This window comes from Medicago sativa, chromosome 8 (assembly GCF_051527215.1).
Source record: "Medicago sativa cultivar Bolivia chromosome 8, Bolivia_mono, whole genome shotgun sequence".
Classification (NCBI taxonomy): Eukaryota; Viridiplantae; Streptophyta; class Magnoliopsida; order Fabales; family Fabaceae; genus Medicago; species Medicago sativa.
This window is the reverse complement of record NC_140756.1, coordinates 9015865-9036403: the sequence shown is the minus strand read 5'-3', so window position 1 is coordinate 9036403 and position 20539 is coordinate 9015865. Positions and strand designations below refer to the sequence as shown.

General features: G+C 32.4%; 2 long non-coding RNA genes and 1 pseudogene across 3 annotated transcripts; 1 reads left to right on the top strand and 2 right to left on the bottom strand.

Moving 5' to 3' along the window:
* Positions 1 to 1953: 1953 nt before the first annotated feature.
* On the bottom strand, positions 1954 to 14451 carry LOC146896719 (transcription factor bHLH18-like; annotated as a pseudogene). Its single transcript, XR_015022207.1, has 4 exons — positions 13832 to 14451; positions 13202 to 13713; positions 3707 to 4093; positions 1954 to 2290 (listed from the first exon to the last, which is right to left on the bottom strand). The product of XR_015022207.1 is annotated as a transcription factor bHLH18-like (transcript).
* On the top strand, positions 5339 to 7321 carry LOC146896720 (uncharacterized). The gene is made up of 2 exons (XR_015022208.1): positions 5339 to 6856; positions 6948 to 7321. It is a non-coding gene; the product is annotated as an uncharacterized LOC146896720 (long non-coding RNA).
* A 3433-nt stretch (positions 14452 to 17884) lies between the features above and the next one.
* On the bottom strand, positions 17885 to 20006 carry LOC146896718 (uncharacterized). Its single transcript, XR_015023950.1, has 3 exons — positions 19896 to 20006; positions 19039 to 19085; positions 17885 to 18452 (listed from the first exon to the last, which is right to left on the bottom strand). It is a non-coding gene; the product is annotated as an uncharacterized LOC146896718 (long non-coding RNA).
* Between the last annotated feature and the right edge of the window lie 533 nt (positions 20007 to 20539).

The following is a 20539-nucleotide window of genomic DNA, read 5'->3' as shown; positions in this document are numbered from 1 at the left end:
TACATATATGTTGTTTTAGTTGAGATTTGTTTTAGCTGAGTTTGGTCATAGTTGGCCAGTTTTTGTTGTAAAAAGGTTCAGGCATCTCCTGGTTTGCAATTTAATTTTCCTAGCTTTGATCAAAAAAAAAAAAATGTGATATATTATTTTAAAAGATTTTGGTCGTGATATATACATTTTATTTAAGTTCTCAATGAATGTGGAGAATTTGTTGTCATTCCAATCATGAACGAAAATGGTTTAGTTAGTAGCAGGGCCGTTGCGGTGAAACTTGAGGCCCGACTCTCTTAGTAAAATTAGGCTCCTCAAAAAATACAATTTTTTAAGGAAAAAAACTATAATGCTTTTTTATTTTATTTTTTTAGAGAATAATTATAATATTTGTTGTTAGAACTTTGCGATTTTATACGACAAATATATGCTAAAAATTACGAGTGCTCTAAAAGATAAAGAAAAAAATTAAGCCTAAAGGAGATCCTATCATGCTAAAAAAAAACATTAAAAAAAATTTGAATAACTGCCACTCCTGGGAATCCACTCCCGGCCACTCCTGGGAATTTCGGAATTGAAAAAAATTTGAATAACTGCCACTCCTCGGAATTGAGGAATTTTTGAATAACTGCCACTCCTCGGAATTGAGGAATTGAACTGGAAACACTATGCATATAACACTACAAATTTGCCACTGGGGCACGCTTTTGGAATTGCTATTATTACAATGCTATTGATATATATTATATTTTCAAGGCACTATATATATATATATATATATATATATATATATATATATATATATATATATATATATATATTTTGGGCCCCGAAATTGGGGAGGCCCAACTCTATAGAGCCGTTTGCACCTCCTCGGGGACGGTCCTAACTTAGTACTAGTAGTAGTATGTGTGGATTATCATGACTAATTGTGTTGCGTTATTAGTTTTCTTTTCATTTGCATGTGTATGGATAATCAAGAATAATTGCGTTGTTTGGGGTTGTGTAACTAGGTTGGGATTCTCAGCATTTGGGATGTTAGGTGGAGGAGAGTCATATTCGCTTATGAGTAGGATCAACTTGTGGGGCTTCTAACGTTATGAATGCCATAATTTTAGATTTGGGATGTTAGGTGGAGGAGAGTCATATTCACTTATGAGTAGGATCAACTTGTGGGGCTTCTAACGTCATGAATGCCATAATTTTGATTGTTACAAGGATTTTTGGACCTCTAAGCACGACTTTTTCGAGAGCTATATAGTTAGGTCGGCTTATCCGGTCCTCTTCAACGGGGCTTTGGTTGAAGGAGAGATCGGAGATGGAGATCAACATCTTGGCTCGGGTGTGAATATTGTGGGGCTCTTCTAAGGTTATCGTCTTCCCCGACAACTCCTCCAGATAAGGTCTAAATGAATCAAAACCTCTTCAAGTGTGGGTTGATTACGGACTCTAATGGTGCCACTTGTGTGTTTTGTGGTGCTACATTGGAGTCGTCTACTCAATTGTTCGTTACCTAAGGCTTAGCTCTCCACGTGTTGTATAATATAGTCAAGTGGTTGGGATGGGAGTTAGTGTTAGCTCCTAATATTTTTAGGGTCTTTTTAATCCTTTTCATGTGTTTGGGGTTAGTCAGAAAGTAAGGTTGTGTTTGGCTTTAATTTGAAATGTTGTTGTGTGGGCCATATAAATAATTTTTCCACTCATAAAAAAAAGAAAAAAGAAAAGGTAATTTTAATTTCCCACTCATCTTTCCTTCCCCATCAACATTATTGTGCACCTCTTTCAATTTCGTGTGTATCCTCCCCATTTCCATTCACATTCTTTATACTGTACTTCCTCCACAATTATCCTTAATTAACATTGTAAATACCTTCTTTAATCCATATGACAATTTGCCAAGTGATAAAGGAAAAATCCAAAAGAGGAATCTATATGACATATATGTTCCACCCAACCAACACATCATAAAATAATCATTACATGTTGAGCTCACCAAATCTTATCACACATTAATCACACCAAATCTCACCTTCATCTGCCTCTTTTTTGTTTTTAAGTTTAATAGAACTCTCCCTTTCATTGCAAACAAACAAATACCCATATCATACATAGCTTTATACATTGAATTATTGAAAGAAACCAAACAAAATTTCTACAAACTTCAAAACCGACATAAACAAGAATTGGAGATTTATTTGGCCCTCTAAGAAATATTATCATTATTGTCACGTGATTCCATGAGATTTTGCCGCAGGCTATTAACTAGATCATTGACGCTCATGCAGCATTCATCATCCATCTGCATGATAGAGTTAAAGCATATTTAGAATTTCAAATTACTATACACTTATTTTTGGTACAAACTATCGTATACTTATTTCTAGGTGAGTTTTCGGTGAATCATATCTTTATATAAGTGGTCAACCATATTGATTAATAGTTAAAATCATAAGATATTTCAACGACAGTCGACACTATTATTTAGAAATAAAAGATTTACGATCCTTATCATATTTATGACTAAGATGATGACTCAATTAACGTTGGTTCAATATAAACTACACATTTATTTTTTGCTTCTTTTAACAAACCGATATTTTAAAATTATTATTTCAAGGAAAATGCTTAATAGTACGGAACCATTTAAACGAAAAACAACGAATGCACTTGTTGTTGATTTGTTATTACAGTTGTATCCTCAATCAATTTCTATATGACTACTATACCCTTGATTGGTTAGTGTTTTTCCTTTTCGTCAAATCCCGTGAATAAATTATCCCGTACTCAGTAGCATTGCCCTTATTTCAATTGTCAAAAGAAGAATGATCATGAACATCTACTATAAACGTGGTCCATTCCTTGAAAAAAAAAATGAACGTGGTCCATATTAAATTTCTCTTAATTCTATACTATATGTGTGTGTATGTACGAGTTTCATAAAAAAAGAACAATTGTCACGTGAACACGGTACTTGCAATAAAAAATTTAAAGACCATTATGAGGAAAGGAAGAGAAAAAGAAAAAAAGGAAATGTCATTTTTTAACAGAAAAGTTATTTTTTTACAATTTAAAAGTTGTCTGAAACCATATTTGTATACTGTTGCCAATTTAACAAAATATTTTTTTTGTTTTTTACTAAAAAAAACAATAACTTTTTTTCTTCCTCTCATAGTCAAACTAAAATTTACTCTATATGTATCTTCATTCGAATGTCCTAAAGGTTGTTATATTTTGATTATTCAAATACCACTCTTTTATTTCTAAGAGAAATTATATGGACCTATTATTCGTTCAATAATCCTATCATTCATAAAAATAAAAAAAAAGAATCCTTAAAAAAAAATCATCAAAAAAGAAGAAAGGACGATTCAAATTATTTCAAGATGACCATGTAAGCTCTCTTATTCTAATAACTTTCTTTCACTTTTCCCCTTTTCAGCTTTTCTCCTATCTTGTTTTCCCTCTCTCTTGTCACACTCATTCGCATTATTTGTCATTTTTGTCTTGCATAATACAACATTTCTCTTAAAGATATGTTTAAAAAACATGTAAACTTGTATTAAAATAATTTGAATACTAGAACCAAAAAATTATTTTAATATTACTTCAAATTTTAGTTAAAAAGTGTTAATACAATGCAAGAAATTGTTTCAATAAAATGTGGACCTCCAATTATTTTGGAAAATAAAATGTTTATATATTGTTTAATTATTACCTGAGCAATGATTGTAACTTTTAGAGTGGATGTTCCAAAAGGCAAGACACTGCTACTAGCAAGAGATAGATGAAGATTTTGAAGCAAAGCCATTAATCTGACCACAATATCCTTTTGTTTCTCACAATGGATTCCAATGAGAATTTCCTTGTCTATGACTCTTGCTTCAACCCTAGGTAGTTCCTTCTTGGAATAATATCTATGGTCATCACTATCAGAGTTCTCTTCACATGAAGTACTTTTTTCCTCTAGTGTGCAAGCTTGGGATTTCTTGATGAATATTACTGAATCTCTTTTCCTTTTGTTATGGTTCTCTAGCTCATTTATCCTTTCTTGAAGTTGTTTCACATAATTGATAGCTTCTTGAAGTATGTAGGCCTTATCAGTCTATACGTAAATGAGAAAATATATACTTGAATTATATATACTTGAATTTCAAAGTTATTATAAAGTTATATAAAGAAACAAGGAAAAGGCATACTATGATTAATAGAAAAGAAAAGCAAAAAGAGATAAAAGTTACGTAAATATATTCAACTGTACACAATATTTATCTTTTATTAAAGTTGGTATTATAATTATTATTATACATAATTTTTTTTTATATAAATGTGTCAATTTTTTTATTTTTCTTTTATCTTTAAAAACAAGTAAGTAATATAGTTTATAAAAAAATAATAAAATTGGCTAGTAATATTGAGGGATGGACCATGTCTAACTAAGATATAGGTTATGCGAATTTTGTTCAAGTTGTTGGATTAAGTATATGCATGCATATAAGCAAAATGATATGATTTTGTGAAACTTTAAAATGTAGTTTTTGTCAAAATTATGACGGTTTACCCCGATTCGACAATGATATGATAAAAAACAAAGAAAGAATAATTGATGTCATGGTAGTATGTGGAAGGTTTTACATGTTTGATAAAGTGCTGAAATGAAAAGGAGAGGTGAAGAGGGAAGAAAGTACATTCTTCAACCTTTTCAGAATATGTGTTTTTTGGTAACCTTTCAGAAACATGTGATGTGGTGGATGTGTATATGTAGGGGTGTTCAAAATATTCGCTTAATCGAACCAAACTACTAACCGAACCGTATTGAACCATATTTTAACCGAACCACTTAATAAAGTTTTGAACTGAACCATTTTTTAAATACCAATTTAAGTTCGCTTAAAACCGCTTCGAACCGGTTTAAGTTTATGAACCGTTTTTTCTAAATATCACAAAAACAACCTCTCAAGCCCAAATTCACAAAATGCCAAAATGGAACCCATGGCAAAAGCGATTACAAAATCGATGATGAAGATCGAACCCTAGCCCCAAATCGATCCCAAATCACAAATTCACAAAATCAATTCACTTATTTCACATTTTGGCATTTTGATGAGATTCGAATTTGGAAGCGAGGTCTCTGTAAACATGTTCTATGTATTTTGATATTGCTCTTTTGCTTGAACCGTCTTTCTCCTTCAATGCTTCAATTGCCGTGTATATCATCCGCAACAAACAAAACAAAGATAGTGAATCTTGTTAGTTAGTTCATAATTATAATTATTTATCAAGATTTAAGAGAGAGAAACGAGAGGGTTTAAAGAGAGAGAAGATTACCTCAAAGCATAAGGTGGGTGGTTGAAAGAAGAAGGAGGAGGAAGTTGTTGTGGTGGTGGAAGAGGGTGGTTGTTGGGTTCGACGGCGAAGGGGACGGTGTTGGGAGGCGGAGCTGGTGAAGAGATCGAAGATGGGTCCATGAGGAGAGAGAGAAAGATATTCGAAAAATGGGAAATGAAATGAATAATTGTGAATAAAGATGATATTAGGCTATTTAGAGAGAGAGAGTGTGAAAATGTTTTTTTTTTTTTTATTATATGAAGGAAGAAGAGATAGATGATAGAAGGGTTAGGTGGAAATGTGAAATAAGTGTGAGGTGAAAACCGGTTCAAGAATAATCTGGTTCAAAAACTGGTTAAAAATGAGCAAACCGGTTTAAAATTGTAAACCGGTTCGAAACCGGTTTGAAATAAATAAACCGGTTCAAAACCGTAAACCGGTTCTCGAACCGGTTCTAAACCGAACCGGAACCGGTTTGAAAAATTAACCAGCTTTTTTTAAAGTGGTTTTAAAAACTGAATTGTATCCATTAATGTGGTTCGGTTCCAATGCGGTTTAGAGCCATGAACACCCCTATGTGTATGTTCATGAAAGTGACGCTTTGTTAAAATTGAGGTTCTTTTGTATAACATTTTTCTAACACCGGACCTCGGTTCCCTTGTAATGGGATAGGTTTTGTGCTTTCTTTTTGAAAGAAAAAAAAAGTGGTTCTTAACACATTATGTGTGCATCAATGACATTGTGAATGATTGATTGGTTTCACTTTCGAAATAAGTAAGATTTAAATGTATGAAATTGATTTTGACATATTCAACTATTTTTAAATAACTTGATTTTGCTTTTAAAAGGTATGTTTGGAAACTTTTGTTTAAGTAAAAAGTTATCGAAACTTAAAAGTTACTTGACATAACTTCAACTAAAAATGCATCGTGGTTTCAAATACAAGTATAATTGATTCTAGGGTTAAATATGTTTTTGGTCCCTACATTTTGCCTCGTTTTAATTAATAGTCCTTACATTTCAATAAATGTTTTTAAAATCCCTACATTTTTCATCCGTTAGCACAAATAGTCCCCGCCGTCAAATTATGCCCAATCACCAAACGGAATGCTTACGTGGCAATTTTTTTTTTGTTGATATGGGTTTTTAATGGATTGGGCCGAATTGAATGGTTAATTTGACCCGACCCATGGATATAACCCATTTCACCGTTCAAATCCCTAAATTCCCAAAAATTCTCTTCTTCCTCCTTGCGCAGATCTATCACCTCTCCCTCATCTTCCCCAAATTTTTTGTGGTTCATCTTTTTCGATTTCTCCCTTCATTTGTGGCTTTAACTTTGAAAATTTCTCTTCATCCTCGATCTGTCACTAAATGGTCCGTAGCTTACTAAGAAATAGTGGTACAAGTGGTTCTAGTTCTTCTCTCGCAACCAAGAACCAGAGGTTGAAATTGTAATTGTGGTGTTCCAAACATTTTGTATCGTTCTAATAAGCTTCCTAATGTAGGGAGGCCTTTACGGAGATGTAGATATTGGATGGTATGTGAAATGTGTTTTGGTTTGAATGTTCTTTTGTGTTTTATTGTGTTATTGGATGGTATATGAAACACGTATTTGTGTTGTTTTTCAGATGAAGAATGAAACTTGCAATATGTTCAAATGGGTTGATGATGAAATAGAGGAAATTGATGAAGTTGCATCAAATGAAGCAGTTCAAAATGATTCAAACATTGCTGCATTTGTTGTAGAGTTAATGGAAGAAACGAAAAAAAATGTCAAGCTTTCCAAGAAGTTAAGTGTTGAGAAGATGAAAGGGAAATTTGTGACTTCTATGCTTGTTGTATTAGTGTTTTTGAACCTCTCGTATTGTTGCCAATTTATTTTTTTAGGTTCAAGAAAATGACATTAGATGGCACTAGCAAATGTGTGTATTGGTCCATGTAGTTGGTTTGTGTCCTGTTAGTTAGTGAATGTAATGCAATTTTATGAATTTTAAAGAAGGAATTATGTACGTTTGGTTTGCCATATCATTAAAAAATGGGGTCCACAAACCGCCACGTCGGCTTCTCGTTAATTATTTGACGGCAGGGACTATTTGTGCTAACGGATGAAAAATATAGGGATTTTAAAAACATTTATTGAAATGTAAGGACTATTAATTAAAACTAGGCAAAATGTAGGGACCAAAAACATATTTAACCCTTGATTCTAAAGTGAATGTAAAATTTTCTCAAAAAAAAAAAATGAATGTAGAATTTAGAGCCCTTTTGCATCTATAAAGTCTAAAATGTTTTTGCTTAACTCACTTTCATATGAATATAGTCTAATATAAATCACTTAACAATTTGAATAAAAGAATAAAATAAATCACATTACTCTAACTCACCTTTGTTTACACCTATTCTTTCACATGATACGATTTCTTTATCGGTTGTTAATACTCCATCCATTCCTTTTCTTTTGATGTTTTAGAGTTTCAATTATATTCCAAAACTTTTGATGTTTTACTGAATTTATTATTGTTTTCTCAAGTTTACCTTTGTTGGAAAACACCATAAACTATTAAAGTAGTTGTGACCTTTGGTTTATCACATGTGAATTTAATGATAAATAAGGACATTTTAGTCAAAAACACATAAATATTTATATACTTTAATTACTCTTTAAAACTTGTGTCAAGAGCTAAAACATCAAAAGAAAAGGAATGGAGGGAGTAGTATATTATTACATTTGAACTTGTTTAAAAAAAAACTACTTTATCAATTTACATGATCAATTAATTTTTATCACCACATTCCTTGATCAAGGTTTCAATGATATGATTCGGTTAAACGTCTCTGTCGTGAGTCATGACTAGCTTGCTGCATTGAATGCTATAACATTCAACTTTAAATCATAGAATTAATAATCTCGTAAATTTAATCATACTTATTTCTAATATGAATAACATTGCTAACAATTTGTGCCAACCCTAATCTTGATGGTTTTGGCTCCAAATTGTTCTAGCCATTAGATGCATCTATGCTAATCTCCACACAAGCATTAAATGTGTTTGTATTCCCCACAAGGTGTGGCTGTATGTCTTACGCCGGGCTCTAGAAAATCAAAATCATTCCAAAGCAAAATCGCATCTCCCTATGTCTCGCTTATTCTTTATCTTTCCCCAATTTATTTCCTTATGCACATAGAAAAATCATGTTCAAGCTAACAACCCAAACAATTATCAATTTCTTCTCCCATTGGTATAGCCATGTTACTCTGGATCTCTTCGTTTACATTCATTCCCTCGGTGTCGACCAAATTCTCCATGAAATAAGTTACCCACACTCCCTCTATTTATTATTCTACGCTAACGTCCCCTATAGTTAAACACCGTTAACGCAGAACACACACGTTGCTTGTGCCGAGTTTGAACCTTTTCCTTTATTCGAGCAACTAGCACTCCGGCCGGCCAAAAAGACCTGAAATACAAGCATCTCCTTCAGAATAGGGAGTGTGAGTGATGTTGGTGGTTGTAATTAAACGTTTTCGCACTTCCCGCGGTATGTATCAATCAAGCACTATCCTTTTCTCATTGAAGCTTCTTTATACGCTTCTCTCTCTCTCTCTCTCTCTCTCTCTCTCTCTCTCTCGACATAATTTATTTCCATTCATTCTAATTCCAATCATGTTTATTTGTTTTCTTATCGCGTATGTAAGGTGTTTGATTCAAAGCCAAATAGCAAGTAATAATTTTCTCGTACATGGTGCAAGTGAAGGTTTATTGATATTCGGCGAGGGTGGCGGATACGAGTCCGTTAAGCAAAATGTTTCCGACGACGGCGAGTTTTCCGAACTCTACCTCTTCCATGCGGACATTGAGGTTGCGCTTCACAATTCTCTATTTTATTTCTCATTTATTAGGGGATTCTCTTTTACAAGGGCAGCAAAGAAAATGTATTTTGCTTTCAATTATTATTATTCGAAGTTAAACAAAACAAAATCAAGCCTTAATTTTATATGGACATAAAATTGAATGTGGTGTTGATTAATGAATGACATGTGCATTTACAACCGAGACAGATGCGGAAACAGGGGGAAGCTTGATTTGTCATGGAGTGATAAGCATATTCACTCTTCATATCTACAGAGTAAGGTGTTGTGGTAGTTGTTGTTGTCATGGTTGTGTTTTAGTATGATTTTTCTCTTTGAAAGCCTAGGAGATAACCATCACATGTTTAATATTGTTCAGATTTATGGACCAACCTTTTGGTGTGGAAATCATCATGCAACTCCAAATTTTGGTGTTGAGTTGATCGCTCCATCAAACAACACGGTTTTATTTTTCTTTTTGTATATCTAAGATCAAAAGCATGATGTCTTCATATCATTTAGTTCATTTGATTTTTGTTTTATTTGTGTTTGGTCTCCTTTTATACGTGGTTGTGTATGTAGATTAACATAAATAATTTTGTTTAACCTTCACTCCTCTTCCAATGCTCTCACACAATCCATCCATGACGGGCATGTTCCTTTCAATAACCCTTAATTTGTCTCTGTTTTCCCTTTGGTTCAGTATAAAACCTTATTCCCGATTTAGTTTACTCAAATGATTCTTAGTCACCACTATGAAACTTCATGTAGGTGTTCCTTTTATTTCTTTGGTCCGTCAATTACCATTGGTTCTTTTTGTTTGGTTGATTTAATTCATTGAATTATGCGGCACAAATTATACTATAAAAGCATGTGAACGTTGTGGAAATTGCAGCCATAAAAAAAATCACTTGAATGTGCTTTGAAACTCTTAAGACATATTTAATATGATTTGCATTTATACACACTGGACTATATTATTATTGGGACTTCGTTGAACCGAAACACAATACCGTACGCAAATATACTAAATTATGATGCTTTTATCAATTGTTATGAGATGCCGCAACTAATTTGCTTAACTTAAAGGGTTTTTCTCTTTTGTTGAATAGCATTGTGTCTTAGTCCATGCATTAGATTATATCTCTTATCTTTAAATCTGATATTTTCAACAAAGTTCCCACATTTTAATTAAAAGTTTACACAATCACAAATTTTTGTTTGAACTGCGATTTTGAGATTTGTGTTAAATTTGAATGTACAGAGATTGAATATTTGACATTGCAATACTAGGAAAGATTTGCTTGAGTCTTCACTGTGCTTTTCTTCCTTGCTTTGACTATAAGGCGTTTCTCACCGGGGTGTTAGTTTAAGCTTGAAAACTCGTTTTTCAATTGGTACCTCTTAGCTTTTCCCTAGGAAGAGATCCACATAAATGTTCGTGTTCTCAATCTCATAAGATGTTATTTTTGTCAATCGGAAAAGCATGTTTGTTTGTTGCTCTGATTGGTTTGTATACTTACTATTCCCTTACAACTTCTCAAAATGTTAATTTTGTAGCTACTACCGAGTTTTATTAAATTGTGGTCGTAGTTAGTTTGACATTTTCTCGAAATTGGTTTGTCAAAGGATGTTTCTATTGTAAGAAATAGGATAGTGCAATTATATCATCAAGGGCTGGTTTGATCATACTAAATTATGAGGGGGGATGCACCGAGATTATGGACATATATAAGGAGTTTACTTTAAATTTTATTTTCTTCTCTCTTTACGCCAAATAAAGGGATGAATTTTCTCTATACTTTTTTTTTAAATGCATACATTATAGATTTCCTTTGGTTTAAGTTATATGACATTTGAAGGTTGAATGATTGATATGTTGAAAATATGGCTTTGGTTCTCTGTAACTCCGTAATTTAAATGGATTTTATGGAGCATAAATAAGGGAAATCGCCTATATAAGGTAAAATTTGCAGTTATTATTCAATTAATTGTGTAATTGTTATACTCAATAGTAAGTCCATACAAGGTAAAACTAAAATGGATTGATTTACTTTCATTCTTTGTTTTGGTTTGCGAAGATAAACGGTCAAATGACCGAAGTTGCGGTAATATACACTGCTTGTTATGAGCATTAATTCATCGCGTCTCCGGCGTCATTGTGAGGTATTAACTCTAACTACCAACATGAGACTTTTACATGGTTGTTCAAGTAAATGATGTCGATGAATTTAGAAAATTTGGCGAATGGGTTTTGGGTATTGGTGATGGTGTTGTCGGGGATATATGTGATGATGGAATTAATGTATGTGTTCCCAAAGACTTGCTTATTCGTAGTTCGGGTGATCATGTTGAATCAATTGTAGAGTGAATTTACCCTTCTATTTTGCATAATATGAATGATCCGAGTTTTTTAGAGATAGAGCAATTTTGACGCCTAAGAATGTGATTGTGGATGAAATTAAACAACTATGTTATGTCTTTGATACCTGGTGAAGAAAGGATATATTTGAGTTGTGATTCACCTTGCCCCGTAGTACCGTTGCTAATATGCCCGATGATGTTCACACACCAGAATTCTTGAACACGATTAGTGCATATGGTCTTCCAAACCACAAGATCACATTGAAGGTAGGAGTTCCCGTTATGTTACCGAAGAACTTGGACATAACTGCTAACTTATACAACGGAACACGCTTAATAATAACAAGAATGTGGAGATATGTTTTAGAAGGAAGAGTGGCCTCGGGAAGCAACATTGGGGACAAGGTGTATGTGCCTAGATTATCATTGCAACCTTCGGACACCGTAATTCCCTTCAAGTTCCAACGTAGGCGGTTTCCTATTACCGTTTGTTTTGCAATGACCATTAACAAAAGGCAAGGGCAATCATTAAAACAAGTTGGCATCTACCTACCACAATCTGTATTCTCTCACGGCCAATTATATGTCGCAGTTTCCGGTGGTAACATCAAGGAAATGTTTGAAAATACTCATAACCGATGAAAATGGTGATTGCATTGATAACACAACCAATGTCATATACAAGGAAGTATTTTAGAATGTATGAACTTCTACATACAATATAAGAATCATTGAGCTTATTTTGTAATTGACTTTATCTAACATTTTGATTTATTGTATTTTCATATTATGCTTAATTTTATTTGTTACTATATAAGACCGGCTTGGAACTATTTACCAACATGTACACATTTTATGTGTTATATTCTACTATATTTTAATCCACACTATAAATGCCCGTGCGTCGGCACGGGGAGGGGATCTAGTGTTTATGAGAACCATTTTATGTTGTAAATTACTACGTAATTTCATATAATTAAGCACAAATTTATTTCTTATATAATTTCCCAAGCTCTTTCCAATATCTATTATACTCCCTCCGTCCCTTAATGTAACCCCCTTTGCTTTTTTCACATTTCTTAAGAAAAGTTGTCGGTGTAATTAATGTGTCTGTTTTGTGTATTAATATTACCAAATTGTCCTTTGTTTGTATGTGTAATAAATTTGACTATTCATATTTCAAGACAAATTAGTTGTATTAATTAGGGGTATGTTTAGGAAAAAAGTAATAAATGCATCTAGTAATTTGAAAAGGGGGTTACATTTAGAGACAAAAATAAAATCAAATGGGTGGTTACATTAAGGGACACAGGGAGTAGTATTTTCTTCTTAATTAGTTTTTTATTTTTTTTACAGCATAATGGGTAGTAAGCAAGACTTCATACAAACCATTCGATCATAAAGTCATAGTTGGCACCTCCTTGCTACGTACCATTGTACACAAAAAAAAAAAAAAAGGTTCATCAAACTAATTGAAAGGGAGAATAGATATTGAAATAACTTTTTTGAAGAAAGATATTGAAATAACTTAAAAAGTTATATAAGAAATAAATTATTGAACACATGTGGCTTGATTATGATGAATCTACGATTTCTCTTAAAAAAAATGATGAATCTATGATTTATATATCAATGATATTGAGGGTTTAACATAAGAAATTAACTAACCTTCTTCAATCCGGGTATGGTGGCAGACAATGCTATGAACCTCTCACTAAGAACTTGTCTCCTTTTTCTCTCAGCCATAATGTGATCTTGTATCTCTGAAGAGTTTCTTCTTAGATTCTTGGTTCTTTTCTTAATTGTCTTTGGTAATTCACTCACAATATTGTTGTTCAAGGTTGTTTTTTGGACCATAATAGAAGAACATATGACACACTATTAGGGGAAGGTTTCACACTTGAGTTTTCAAAAGACAAAATGTATTGAGAAGGTGCTAATTTTTGTGAATTTGTAGGATAGTTATATTCTTGAGAGATGAGAGAGTTGGAACTATTGCTATTCTTGAGAATGTTCTCTTGAATTGTAGGGGTGACACAAACATTATCTAAAATATTGTTAAAATATTGTATGGTTGAAGATTGAGAATTATCACCCTCAAAAGAGAAACATGAATGTTGCATATTCTCTTGTTGAAACTTGTCTTCATCCAAAGAGGGAGATTTGTCACCAACCATTTCCTATAACATGGAAAAGTAAGCATATTATATGTACAAATTAATCATTATATCATATCATATTAATCATACAATAAAATAAGATTGTACAAAATAATCAAACTAATGTGTGTCTCATTACCAAAGAAGAAATCCAATTTTCCCACAAATTTTCCATCCAAAGAATTATTGAGAGAACTCTAGCTAGGTGGTTATGTATGTGTTTGGCATCGCGTTTTTTGCTGCCAAACCTGAGTTTACTTTTTCAAACGTGGTTTTCCAGATTTTTTTCTTGTTTGGGTGAATGAAAATGGCTTCCAACAAACTCGGTTTTGAGGCCAAAACGCCGGTACGGCTAAAGCCGGGATTCCTAGCTTATGCTTGTGTGAAACTCAGTTTTGATTAGAATGAAATGTGTAGTTACCAATATACCCATGTTTTCTTCCCCAATATCTTATGAATAACATTTTTCTTCTTCTTCTTCTTCCTCAAAAAGAACATCTTTCTTCTTTATTTTTGCAGATTTATCCTAATTTTGTTGGATTTGCGGATGAAACAGATGGAAAAGGAAAATAGTGATGAGTGCGGGAGAGATCTGTTCTTAATTGGTGAGTTGAGTAATGGACAAATGGTATGAGAGAAAAATGGTGAAATTGGGAAGAAGAAAGGTTAGAAGAAGATGGAAATGGAAAAAGAAAATGTAGAGTATTGAGAGGTGGAGAAAAAGATAGAAATGGGTAGTGGGTAGAAATGGAAGCTTCTGGAGAAATGAAGAAGGGGAGTGGGAGACGTGAGGGAGTTATTAAAAATAACTCAATGATCAAATTTTTTTTTTATGAAAAAACTCATAATTTTTTTAAAAAAAAACTCTTATAATATGAAATTATTTTTAAATAAATTTGTGAACCAATCAAAATCCGTTTATGATTTTAGATAATTTTAAATAATTATTTTAAGTAAGAATGAGATATTTAGTTTTAATTAAAAGGATGATTTAGTCATTAGACATTCAAAATTAATTTTGATTCAAACTATCCAAACAACTTCAACTCATAAAAATCACTTCTAGTAAAGTGTATCCAAACATAATCAATTCACATCCAACTCACTTTTAACCAAAATCAATTCACTCAAACTCAATTCTATCAAAATCAATTTCGGCCACCGCTATACCAAACACACACTCGTGTCCGCCCAATTCAAAGATGGCTTCTAGCTTTAACCAGACCAATCATCTAAGAATTCCGAACTAGACCAATCATCTAAGAATTCCGGACAAGAAACATACACTCAAATGTGGAACTTTTAATTTCTACCGTTAGATGGATAATATTCCAAACATGTACATTGGGATTCAAACCCAAACAAATCAATAATTTTAATATATGGGGCTCACTTGAGTATGCTGTAAGCATAGGTGGGTGACCATGACTTTGAGGAAATAAATTATGTGCAATTGTGTATTTATATTGGTGTTGATATGAACCATTCAATTTTAATATGATATGATATGATTGTCTATATTTTGACTTGTATGTTTAGATTTATGATATGTGAACTCATAATATGAATTGTATGATTAAGATCGGACAATTGAAATTGTGTGAGTACAACGTCATAATATTATTATTATTATTATTATTATTATTATTATTATTATTATTATAGACCTGAAACTTCAGCATGTTAATCGAAGTAATACTTCCAAGAACAATTTTGCAAAATAGAAACTTTCACAGACTATATGGACAACGCTCTATTTCTCTCCTCACACAACAATGATTTTTTTGATTGTTTGAGATAGTTTTTTAAAATATATAAATAAAAGAGTGATGATAGTTTTTTGAATAAAGAGATGATTATATTTTTATTAAATTATCTTTATCGAGTATTGATGTATTTAAGGGGCGGAGCCACCTCTTAGTGAGGGGGTGCACCCGCATACCCCGGAGTTTTAAATTTTCAGCCAATAATCTTATTTTTTTTTGTATTTGCACACCCTCAAATATTTATTTTGCACCTCTACACACCGTTTCACCAACATTCCGCACTAGCCCAAGTCCAATAGTTTTTCTCTCACCTTCCGACGCGTAAGAGATGGCACCGCCGCACACCAACATACAACTTTTACTTTCTTAGTAGTGTTTTTTAATTACTTCTCTCCATTTTATTTTATTATATTATAACTTAAAATAAAATTTCTCTTCAACGTTAAAATAAAATAATGTGAATCATGTGTACCGCAAGTCTGTTATAAGAAGTTTACCACTAATTAAGGTATACGGCTTAATCTAACTTCCGCAAATGACATAGTATATTTTTTTAAGGGATACAAATGACATAGTATATATATATTTTCGACGAAATGACATAATATATAATACTCAATAAATAAATTAATATTATTTTTACTAACAATGCATAATATATGTAATATTCGGGGTTCAAACACCGAATACCACGAAAAAAAGATAGACGAAAAAACAAAGTCATTATAAACTTTCATATAAATTGAGGTGTTGAAGTTTAAGTCCGCATCCGAAAAATTATTGAATTTATGTTTAACTTTTTTAAATTTGTGTCGAAAAACCTAGATCGACATTGTATCTAAGAATGGATGAAGTATTTTCTTGTATTCATATTTATTTTTCTTCTAATTCTAGAGACTATCACTACAAGAAAACAACGTTTAAGAGTCGGCTAAAAACCCACTCTAACGGGACAAAAACCGACGCTAACACCGATTTAGCGTTGGATTTGCGTCGGAGTCGGGGCGAGGCTAAAAAACTCAAAGCTACCGGGTAGAATCGGACTTCGCACTCCGAGGCTAAGATAGCGTCGGTTATGCCGACTTTAAACGGACTCTACAATGAGCCGAGGCTATTAATTCCAACATCCGAAAAGTCAACCAAATCATGTAGAGTTAGCTAAACCGACGCTAAATAAATCACTTAGAGTCGGACCGGCAAACTCTAAAGTCAACATTAAAGTAGTCAACATAATTTTATAGAGTCGGCCACCCAATGCTAAAGTCAATATTCAAAAGTTAACTATAACTCATAGAGTCGACGGCCGACGCTAAACGAATTTTTTTTTTTTTTAAAAAATCCTTTACTATATACCCTATTTTCAGCCATTGTGCTAATAAACCAAGCAAACACATCGAATCGGTAAAGAAAAGAGACAACTTATATGATTGATTCTATTAAATTTCTACAATGACAACTAGTAATTAAATTTGATACTAGCACAATCAAACAATTGATGAAAAAAAAAGCTGGGAGCTCTTGTTAGATCAATCATGAAGGAATCATTTCGTAAAAAAGTATGGAATCATGTTAGATAACAAGATTGCAGCAGTAATATCAAAGCATTAATAGATGAAGTATGTAGACTAAAACATATATTTTATGATGAAACTTGGATTGAGTCTTTATCTAGTTCAACAGCACTTTGAGGAATTGATAAATTTTAGGCCATAGAAGCTATCGGAGCTACCACCAAATGTATAATCATTAAATCAAATGTCTACCGGAGCACTCGGGAAGAGAATTTTTAACACAAAAATAACACAATCCATTTATGTCTTCGATTTGCATTTCGGTGGAAACTCTATATTCATGTTTTTCTCGTTTGTGGGTAAAAGGTGTAGTCCTAGGGGTTTGAACAAATGTTTACCGCATACACAATCATAATCCTAAATCAAAAATATCACGTGATGCTTTGAGCAGATGTAATTTCAAGCAACACTAAGATTTAGACATACCCACACGCGGAATGCGAATCACCGGCCAAAATTCGATTGAAAGGTAGCAGACAGCCATAGAAAGTTGCTTTGCCAACAAGAAATAGAGAAAGAATAGATAAAGAAAAGAATGAATTTGAAAAAGGTCATACCGAATGGCTGCACCAGTTATAGATAAAGAAAAATGAATTTCAAATACCTTTTATTATAGAAATTCCACAAAACTAAAAACATTGGCAATGTTTGCAACTTCAAATGCTTCAATTATATGAAAAATCAAACACAAAAATCCATAAAATTATAAGGACAAAGGATCAAAGTGGACAAAATCTAAAACCCCAACAAACTTGAACCTTACAAAAAAACTTGAAAAACAAAACAACAACATTCAAAACAAATCCAAATACCCTATTTGAGTCAAACCCATAAACGGACATGTTAGCAAAATGATATAGATAAATGAATCATTAACATCAAAGCATCATAGTCACATGATGCATTCATATTCATATCGTGATGAACAATTGCAATAGGCATTTAGAAATTAGATCCCAAAGTGTAAATATAAGTTTCATAAGTTTAATTTAAAGAGATCGGTATCGGTAATAGCATAATAACTATAATTAAATGCCCACTAACCGGATCAGCAACCGTACAAACAGGCCCTACAATATCATTGTGCACGATGGATATTGTCGCTAGAATCAACGACTTTATTTGCGTCATTCCCAGAGCTAATAAGCTCTGCTCCAAATCCCGCATCTTCTACCGATTCAATTATCTTCTCGGGATCGGCAAGGCTAGGATCATAATGAACTTTAGCCTCCTTTAAAGCTAAACCAACTATTGCCCTTTTCACTCCATCAATCATTTGAAGTGATTTCTCAACGTACTCGGAGCAACTTGTGCATGCCATTCCTTTAATCCTAGCTCGGCACACCGATATATCTTGGTCATGATCATGAACCTCATTAACCCTAAACTCACTCTCTTCTATACTTTCTTTTATTCTTTTCACCTACATTAAAAAATAACCCATAATTAATCAAAAACACAATTCGAACCTAATAGTTACAACTTTTTGCTTGAAAAAAAAAATCATTTTTAAACAATAAAATAATCGCTTTTACAAGTTTTCATTCATTTGTTATAGATTTTCAAAAAATGACCGAGGAAAAAAAAATCCTCCAAATGAGAAGTTGTTATCAGCAGTTTATTTTTAATTTTTTTTTTTTTAAAAAGGAGATTTTCAATTTGGTAAACAAACTCAAAACAACGATTAAACCACCAAATTCGTCCCGAATTTATAGAGCGCTCTCAAATAGGTCCCCGAGCTTATAAATATGTCAAAAACACCTTTGACACTATTAAACTGTCAAGTTGGTCCCAATATTTAACCACTTACTATATCAATTAGTCCCTAACATACTCTTTGAAGAACTGATATGAGTGAAATTTGGCAGTAGTAATGAACTTTTCTTAAATATTCATAATCACCTATTTGAGAGCGCTCTACAAAGTTAGGACAAATTTGACCACTCTCAAATAACCTAGGTATTAATCCATATCAGAAGTGAATAATTGAGTATAAAGGTAAAACTTACTCTGGGAACTTTTCTTCAACTATTGAAGAGTGGAGATCCCTAATAACCTGCAAATTTTGAAAGGGCAGTAATTTCAATCATAAACATTAACATGATAACCATATACTTAAAATAATAAATAATTTTATCACATCATATTATTTGTAGAAAGCTGCATACAAACCTTCAAAAAAACAAAAAATAGATGGTTATTGGCTAGTTGAGAAGCAAGAAAATAGTTGAAAGGATAAGTATTAATCCATATCAGAAGTGAGATAAAAATGCAGAAGATAATAATTGATTATAAAGGTAAAACTTACGATGGGAAACTATTGAATTGTGGAGATCCCTAAGTTTTAAATGCAGAGTAATTTCAATCATAAACATTAACATGATAACGGGAGCTACCAATTAAAAAAATGCTGCTTCTTACTAGTGAGTTATTTGGATTTTCATAATACCATCCATTTATAAATCCTGCAAAAATTCCCTCAGAGGCCATCACAAACACTAACATAGAATTCATTCCTATCCTTTCCAAGAACAAGAATGGAGTACGAAGCCCCCAAACATCAATATGTGTTATTATCAAGAGTATTTATTAAAGAACCACAAAGTGAAAAAAAAAATAAAGGAAAAAAAGGAACAATTGAATGAAGTTTTATACTTGAATATATATGGTGCTTTAATTACCAATATGTAGAGGGCAGAGAAGACAATTCCAACTGTGAAATGAAACAAACATAGCTGATACTATAGAGCTGATTATTAATTAGGACAGCTGCAATATTCCATAAGTATTTTTGTTAAGATTTATCTTGAACTCAAATTTTATCTTTTTTAGATGGTTTTGAGTAGAGGTTGTCACACCAGCTTACCGTGGGTAAAATGAAGGATAATGGCTATTGTGAGTAACACAAATCCCATTGAGACCCATTGTTCGAGCCTATCCCAATGACCCTGCCAAAAATTTCTTCTGTTTTAGGCCATATTCACTAATAAAATTCAATTTATAGAATAAATGTTTGTTGTGTGTATGTGTATAATAAACATAAGGTAAGATTTTGTAACATTGAAATGAATCAAGACAAGCCAATAATGGATGCCGATGGTGCCCAAGAGGATTGTTGATATGGAACTAGTTAAAAAAGAGTTATGTTGTGTAGATACACAAAAATCATCAGTATATATTAGATTGGAGCTTAGCTTATTTGTTCATGTTATAAACACATAATTCCCTAATCCATTAAACTTTTACTGAACCATTCATGATCTATGTTATAAACACAGAATTCCCTAATCCATTAAAATCCACTTTTGATTGTCGAGACACAAACTGAGTAAGATGATATTTTTAAATAACACAATAGTTAAACCCCTCACAAAAGATTCAAATTTGGATTTGATAATGAGAAAAAAATTGGGGTTTCAATTAAAATTTGGGGTTTATGATTTCTCACTCAAAATCAAGACAAGGGTCAAATTAAATAGTCTCACTAACAAAAATAAATAACATAAAAAT